Genomic DNA, 8,571 nt, shown 5'->3' on the forward strand with positions numbered 1-8,571 from the left:
GAACTTTATGCACTTCCTCTGTAATCCCTCCTGGAAATGCAAGAACTTTACTTCACTTCCTCCGTAATCCCTCCTGGAAATGTAAGAAATCTACTTTGTGCACTTTCTCTGTAATCCCTCCTGGAAATGTAAGAACGTTGTGCATTTCCTCTGTAATTCCTCCTGGAAATGTAAGAACTTTACTTTATGGACTTCCTCTGTAATCCCTCCTGGAAATGTAAGAACTTTACTTTTTGCACTTCCTCTGTAATTCCTCCTGGAAATGTAAGAACTTTACTTTATGGACTTCCTCTGTAATTCCTCCTGGAAATGTAAGAACTTTACTTTATGCACTTCCTCTGTAATCCCTCCTGGAAATGTAAGAACTTTGCTTTATGCACTTCCTCTGTAATCCCTCCTGGAAATGTATGAACTTTACTTTATGCACTTCCTCTGTAATCCCTCCTGGAAATGTAAGAACTTTACTTCATGCACTTCCTCTGTAATCCCTCCTGGAAACGTAAGAAATCTACTTTGTGCACTTCCTCTGTAATCCCTCCTGGAAATGTAAGAACGTTGTGCATTTCCTCTGTAATTCCTCCTGGAAATGTAAGAACTTTACTTTCTGCACTTCCCCTGTAATCCCTCCTGGAAATGTAAGAACTTTACTTTATGGACTTCCTCTGTAATTCCTCCTGGAAATGTAAGAACTTTACTTTATGCACTTCCTCTGTAATCCCTCCTGGAAAAGTAAGAACTTTGCTTTATGCACTTCCTCTGTAATCCCTCCTGGAAATGTAAGAACTTTACTTTATGCACTTCCTCTGAAATCCCTCCTGGAAATGTAAGAACTTTACTTTATGCACTTCCTCTGTAATCCCTCCTGGAAATGTAAGAAATCTACTTCGTGCACTTCCTCTGTAATCCCTCCTGGAAATGTAAGAACGTTGTGCATTTCATCTGTAATTCCTCCTGGAAATGTAAGAACTTTACTTTCTGCACTTCCCCTGTAATCCCTCCTGGAAATGTAAGGACTCTACTTTGTGCACTTCCTCTGTAGTCCCTCCTGGAAATGTAAGAACTTTACTTTGTGCACTTCCTCTGTAAATCCTCCTGGAAATGTAAGGACTCTACTTTGTGCACTTCCTCTGTAATCCCTCCTGGAAATGTAAGAACTTTACTTTGTGCACTTCCTCTGTAAATCCTCCTGGAAATGTAAGGACTCTACTTTGTGCACTTCCTCTAAAATCCCTCCTGGAAATGTAAGATTTTTACTTTATGCACTTCCTCTGTAATCCCTCCTGGAAATGTAAGAACTTTACTTTATGCACTTCCTCTGTAATCCCTCCTGGAAATGTAAGAACTTTGCTTTATGCACTTCCTCTGTAATCCCTCCTGGAAATGTATGAACTTTACTTTATGCACTTCCTCTGTAATCCCTCCTGGAAATGTAAGAACTTTACTTCATGCACTTCCTCTGTAATCCCTCCTGGAAACGTAAGAAATCTACTTTGTGCACTTCCTCTGTAATCCCTCCTGGAAATGTAAGAACGTTGTGCATTTCCTCTGTAATTCCTCCTGGAAATGTAAGAACTTTACTTTCTGCACTTCCCCTGTAATCCCTCCTGGAAATGTAAGGACTCTACTTTGTGCACTTCCTCTGTAGTCCCTCCTGGAAATGTAAGAACTTTACTTTGTGCACTTCCTCTGTAAATCCTCCTGGAAATGTAAGGACTCTACTTTGTGCACTTCCTCTGTAATCCCTCCTGGAAATGTAAGAACTTTACTTTGTGCACTTCCTCTGTAAATCCTCCTGGAAATGTAAGGACTCTACTTTGTGCACTTCCTCTAAAATCCCTCCTGGAAATGTAAGATTTTTACTTTATGCACTTCCTCTGTAATCCCTCCTGGAAATGTAAGAACTTTACTTTATGCACTTCCTCTGTAATCCCTCCTGGAAATGTAAGAACTTTGCTTTATGCACTTCCTCTGTAATCCCTCCTGGAAATGTATGAACTTTACTTTATGCACTTCCTCTGTAATCCCTCCTGGAAATGTAAGAACTTTACTTCATGCACTTCCTCTGTAATCCCTCCTGGAAACGTAAGAAATCTACTTTGTGCACTTCCTCTGTAATCCCTCCTGGAAATGTAAGAACGTTGTGCATTTCCTCTGTAATTCCTCCTGGAAATGTAAGAACTTTACTTTCTGCACTTCCCCTGTAATCCCTCCTGGAAATGTAAGAACTTTACTTTATGGACTTCCTCTGTAATTCCTCCTGGAAATGTAAGAACTTTACTTTATGCACTTCCTCTGTAATCCCTCCTGGAAAAGTAAGAACTTTGCTTTATGCACTTCCTCTGTAATCCCTCCTGGAAATGTAAGAACTTTACTTTATGCACTTCCTCTGAAATCCCTCCTGGAAATGTAAGAACTTTACTTTATGCACTTCCTCTGTAATCCCTCCTGGAAATGTAAGAAATCTACTTCGTGCACTTCCTCTGTAATCCCTCCTGGAAATGTAAGAACGTTGTGCATTTCATCTGTAATTCCTCCTGGAAATGTAAGAACTTTACTTTCTGCACTTCCCCTGTAATCCCTCCTGGAAATGTAAGGACTCTACTTTGTGCACTTCCTCTGTAGTCCCTCCTGGAAATGTAAGAACTTTACTTTGTGCACTTCCTCTGTAAATCCTCCTGGAAATGTAAGGACTCTACTTTGTGCACTTCCTCTGTAATCCCTCCTGGAAATGTAAGAACTTTACTTTGTGCACTTCCTCTGTAAATCCTCCTGGAAATGTAAGGACTCTACTTTGTGCACTTCCTCTAAAATCCCTCCTGGAAATGTAAGATTTTTACTTTATGCACTTCCTCTGTAATCCCTCCTGGAAATGTAAGAACTTTACTTTATGCACTTCCACTGTAATCCCTCCTGGAAATGTAAGAAATCTACTTTGTGCACTTCCTCTGTAATCCCTCCTGGAAATGTAAGAGCTTTACTTTATGCACTTCCTCTGTAATCCCTCCTGGAAATGTAAGAATTTTACTTTTTGCACTTCCTCTGTAAATCCTCCTGGAAATGTAAGAACTCTACTTTGTGCATATCCCCTGTAATCCCTCCTGGAAATGTAAGGACTCCACTTTCTGCACTTCCTCGTTAATTCCCCCTGGAAATGTAAGAACTTTACTTTATGCACTTCCTCTGTAATCCCTCCTGGAAATGTAAGAACTTTACTTTTTGCACTTCCTCTGTAATCCCTCCTGGAAATGTAAGAACTCTACTTTATGCACTTCCTCTGTAATCTCTCCTGGAAATGTAAGAACTTTACTTTATGCACTTACTCTGTAATCCCTCCTGGAAATGTAAGACCTTTACTTTATGCACTTCCTCTGTAATCTCTCCTAGAAATGTAAGAAATCTACTTTGTGCTCTTCCTCTGTAATCCCTCCTGGAAATGTAAGAACTTTACTTCATGCGCTTCCTCTGTAATCCCTCCGGAAATTTAAGAACTCTACTTTGTGCACATCCCCTGTAATCCCTCCTGGAAATGTAAGAACTTTACTTTATGCATTTCCTCTGTAATCCCTCCTGGAAATGTAAGAACTTTACTTTATGCACTTCCTCTGTAATCCGTCCTGGAAATGTAAGAACTTTACTTTATGCACTTCCTCTGTAATCCCTCCTGGAAATGTAAGAACTTTACTTTATGCACTTCCTCTGTAATCCCTCCTGGAAATGTAAGAACTCTACTTTGAGCACATCCCCTGTAATCCCTCCTGGAAATGTAAGAATTTTACTTTATGCACTTCCTCTGTAATCCCTCCTGGAAATGTAAGAACTCTACTTTATGCACTTCCTCTGTAATCTCTCCTGGAAATGTAAGAACTTTACTTTATGCACTACCTCTGTAATCCCTCCTGGAAATGTAAGACCTTTACTTTACGCACTTCCTCTGTAATCTCTCCTGGAAATGTAAGAAATCTACTTTGTGCTCTTCCTCTGTAATCCCTCCTGGAAATGTAAGAACATTGTGCATTTCCTCTGTAATTCCTCCTGGAAATGTAAGAACTTTACTTTCTGCACTTCCACTGTAATCCCTCCTGGAAATGTAAGGACTCTACTTTGTGCACTTCCTCTGTAATCCCTCCTGGAAATGTAAGAACTTTACTTTATGCACTTCCTCTGTAATCCCTCCTGGAAATGTAAGAATTTTACTTTATGCACTTCCTCTGTAATCCCTCCTGGAAATGTAAGAACTTTACTTTATGCACTTCCTCTGTAATCCCTCCTGAAATTTAAGAACTCTACTTTGTGCACATCCCCTGTAATCCCTCCTGGAAATGTAAGAACTTTACTTTATGCATTTCCTCTGTAATCCCTCCTGGAAATGTAAGAACTTTACTTTATGCACTTCCTCTGTAATCCCTCCTGGAAATGTAAGAACTTTACTTTATGCACTTCCTCTGTAATCCCTCCTGAAATTTAAGAACTCTACTTTGTGCACATCCCCTGTAATCCCTCCTGGAAATGTAAGAACTTTACTTTATGCATTTCCTCTGTAATCCCTCCTGGAAATGTAAGAACTTTACTTTATGCACTTCCTCTGTAATCTGTCCTGGAAATGTAAGAACTTTACTTTATGCACTTCCTCTGTAATCCCTCCTGGAAATGTAAGAACTTTACTTTATGCACTTCCTCTGTAATCCCTCCTGGAAATGTAAGAAGTCTACTTTGTGCACATCCCCTGTAATCCCTCCTGGAAATGTAAGAATTTTACTTTATGCACTTCCTCTGTAAATCCTCCTGGAAAAGTAAGAACTCTACTTTGTGCATATCCCCTGTAATCCCTCCTGGAAATGTAAGAACTTTACTTTATGCACTTCCTCTGTAATCCCTCCTGGAAATGAAAGAATTTTACTTTATGCACTTCCTCTGTAATCCCTCCTGGAAATGTAAGAATTTTACTTTTTGCACTTCCTCTGTAAATCCTCCTGGAAATGTAAGAACTCTACTTTGTGCACATCCCCTGTAATCCCTCCTGGAAATGTAAGGACTCCACTTTCTGCACTTCCTCTTTAATTCCCCCTGGAAATGTAAGAACTTTACTTTATGCACTTCCTCTGTAATCCCTCCTGGAAATGTAAGAACTTTACTTTTTGCACTTCCTCTGTAATCCCTCCTGGAAATGTAAGAACTCTACTTTATGCACTTCCTCTGTAATCCCTCCTGGAAATGTAAGAACTCTACTTTGTGCATTTCCTCTTTAATTCCTCATGGAAATGTGAGAACTTTACTTTATGCATTTCCTCTGTAATCCCTCCTGGAAATGTAAGAACTTTACTTTTTGCACTTCCTCTGTAAATACTCCTGGAAATGTAAGATCTCTACTTTGTGCACATCCCCTGTAATCCCTCCTGGAAATGTAAGGACTCTACTTTGTGCACTTCCTCTGTAATCCCTCCTGGAAATGTAAGAACTCTACTTTCTGCACTTCCTCTTTAATTCCTCATGGAAATGTAAGAACTTTACTATATGCACTTCCTCTGTAATCCCTCCTGGAAATGTAAGAACTTTACTTTGTGCACTTCCTCTGTAAATCCTCCTGGAAATGTAAGGACTCTACTTTGTGCACTTCCTCTTTAATTACTCCTGGAAATGTAAGAACTTTACTTTATGCACTTCCTCTGTAATCCCCCCTGGAAATGTAAGAACTTTACTTTATGCACTTCCTCTGTAATCCCTCCTGGAAAAGTAAGAACTTTGCTTTATGCACTTCCTCTGTAATCCCTCCTGGAAATGTAAGAACTTTACTTTATGCACTTCCTCTGTAATCCCTCCTGGAAATGTAAGAACTTTACTTTATGGACTTCCTCTGTAATCCCTCCTGGAAATGTAAGAAATCTACTTCGTGCACTTCCTCTGTAATCCCTCCTGGAAATGTAAGAACGTTGTGCATTTCATCTGTAATTCCTCCTGGAAATGTAAGAACTTTACTTTCTGCACTTCCCCTGTAATCCCTCCTGGAAATGTAAGGACTCTACTTTGTGCACTTCCTCTGTAGTCCCTCCTGGAAATGTAAGAACTTTACTTTGTGCACTTCCTCTGTAACTCCTCCTGGAAATGTAAGGACTCTACTTTGTGCACTTCCTCTGTAATCCCTCCTGGAAATGTAAGAACTTTACTTTGTGCACTTCCTCTGTAAATCCTCCTGGAAATGTAAGGACTCTACTTTGTGCACTTCCTCTATAATCCCTCCTGGAAATGTAAGAACTTTACTTTATGCACTTCCTCTGTAATCCCTCCTGGAAATGTAAGAACTTTACTTTATGCACTTCCACTGTAATCCCTCTTGGAAATGTAAGAAATCTACTTTGTGCACTTCCTCTGTAATCCCTCCTGGAAATGTAAGAGATTTACTTTATGCACTTCCTCTGTAATCCCTCCTGGAAATGTAAGAATTTTACTTTTTGCACTTCCTCTGTAAATCCTCCTGGAAATGTAAGAACTCTACTTTGTGCATATCCCCTGTAATCCCTCCTGGAAATGTAAGGACTCCACTTTCTGCACTTCCTCGTTAATTCCCCCTGGAAATGTAAGAACTTTACTTTATGCACTTCCTCTGTAATCCCTCCTGGAAATGTAAGAACTTTACTTTTTGCACTTCCTCTGTAATCCCTCCTGGAAATGTAAGAACTCTACTTTATGCACTTCCTCTGTAATCTCTCCTGGAAATGTAAGAACTTTACTTTATGCACTTCCTCTGTAATCCCTCCTGGAAATGTAAGACCTTTACTTTATGCACTTCCTCTGTAATCTCTCCTGGAAATGTAAGAAATCTACTTTGTGCTCTTCCTCTGTAATCCCTCCTGGAAAAGTAAGAACTTTACTTTATGCACTTCCTCTGTAATCCCTCCGGAAATTTAAGAACTCTACTTTGTGCACATCCCCTGTAATCCCTCCTGGAAATGTAAGAACTTTACTTTATGCATTTCCTCTGTAATCCGTCCTGGAAATGTAAGAACTTTACTTTATGCACTTCCTCTGTAATCCCTCCTGGAAATGTAAGAACTTTACTTTATGCACTTCCTCTGTAATCCCTCCTGGAAATGTAAGAACTCTACTTTGTGCACATCCCCTGTAATCCCTCCTGGAAATGTAAGAATTTTACTTTATGCACTTCCTCTGTAAGTCCTCCTGGAAAATTAAGAACTCTACTTTGTGCATATCCCCTGTAATCCCTCCTGGAAATGTAAGAACTTTACTTTATGCACTTCCTCTGTAATCCCTCCTGGAAATGTAAGAATTTTACTTTATGCACTTCCTCTGTAATCCCTCCTGGAAATGTAAGAAATCTACTTTGTGCTCTTCCTCTGTAATCCCTCCTGGAAATGTAAGAACATTGTGCATTTCCTCTGTAATTCCTCCTGGAAATGTAAGAACTTTACTTTCTGCACTTCCACTGTAATCCCTCCTGGAAATGTAAGGACTCTACTTTGTGCACTTCCTCTGTAATCCCTCCTGGAAATGTAAGAACTTTACTTTGTGCACTTCCTCTGTAAATCCTCCTGGAAATGTAAGGACTCTACTTTGTGCACTTCCTCTTTAATTACTCCTGGAAATGTAAGAACTTTAATATATGCACTTCCTCTGTAATCCCTCCTGGAAATGTAAGAACTTTACTTTATGCACTTCCTCTGTAATCCCTCCTGGAAATGTAAGAATTTTACTTTATGCACTTCCTCTGTAATCCCTCCTGGAAATGTAAGAACTTTACTTTATGCACTTCCTCTGTAATCCCTCCTGAAATTTAAGAACTCTACTTTGTGCACATCCCCTGTAATCCCTCCTGGAAATGTAAGAACTTTACTTTATGCATTTCCTCTGTAATCCCTCCTGGAAATGTAAGAACTTTACTTTATGCACTTCCTCTGTAATCCCTCCTGGAAATGTAAGAACTTTACTTTATGCACTTCCTCTGTAATCCCTCCTGAAATTTAAGAACTCTACTTTGTGCACATCCCCTGTAATCCCTCCTGGAAATGTAAGAACTTTACTTTATGCATTTCCTCTGTAATCCCTCCTGGAAATGTAAGAACTTTACTTTATGCACTTCCTCTGTAATCTGTCCTGGAAATGTAAGAACTTTACTTTATGCACTTCCTCTGTAATCCCTCCTGGAAATGTAAGAACTTTACTTTATGCACTTCCTCTGTAATCCCTCCTGGAAATGTAAGAAGTCTACTTTGTGCACATCCCCTGTAATCCCTCCTGGAAATGTAAGAATTTTACTTTATGCACTTCCTCTGTAAATCCTCCTGGAAAAGTAAGAACTCTACTTTGTGCATATCCCCTGTAATCCCTCCTGGAAATGTAAGAACTTTACTTTATGCACTTCCTCTGTAATCCCTCCTGGAAATGAAAGAATTTTACTTTATGCACTTCCTCTGTAATCCCTCCTGGAAATGTAAGTATTTTACTTTTTGCACTTCCTCTGTAAATCCTCCTGGAAATGTAAGAACTCTACTTTGTGCACATCCCCTGTAATCCCTCCTGGAAATGTAAGGACTCCACTTTCTGCACTTCCTCTTTAAT

The sequence above is a fragment of the Phyllobates terribilis genome, unplaced genomic scaffold, assembly GCF_046119375.1.
Source record: "Phyllobates terribilis strain yellow unplaced genomic scaffold, ASM4611937v1 Scaffold_451__1_contigs__length_1474165, whole genome shotgun sequence".
In the NCBI taxonomy this organism is placed as follows: Eukaryota; Metazoa; Chordata; class Amphibia; order Anura; family Dendrobatidae; genus Phyllobates; species Phyllobates terribilis.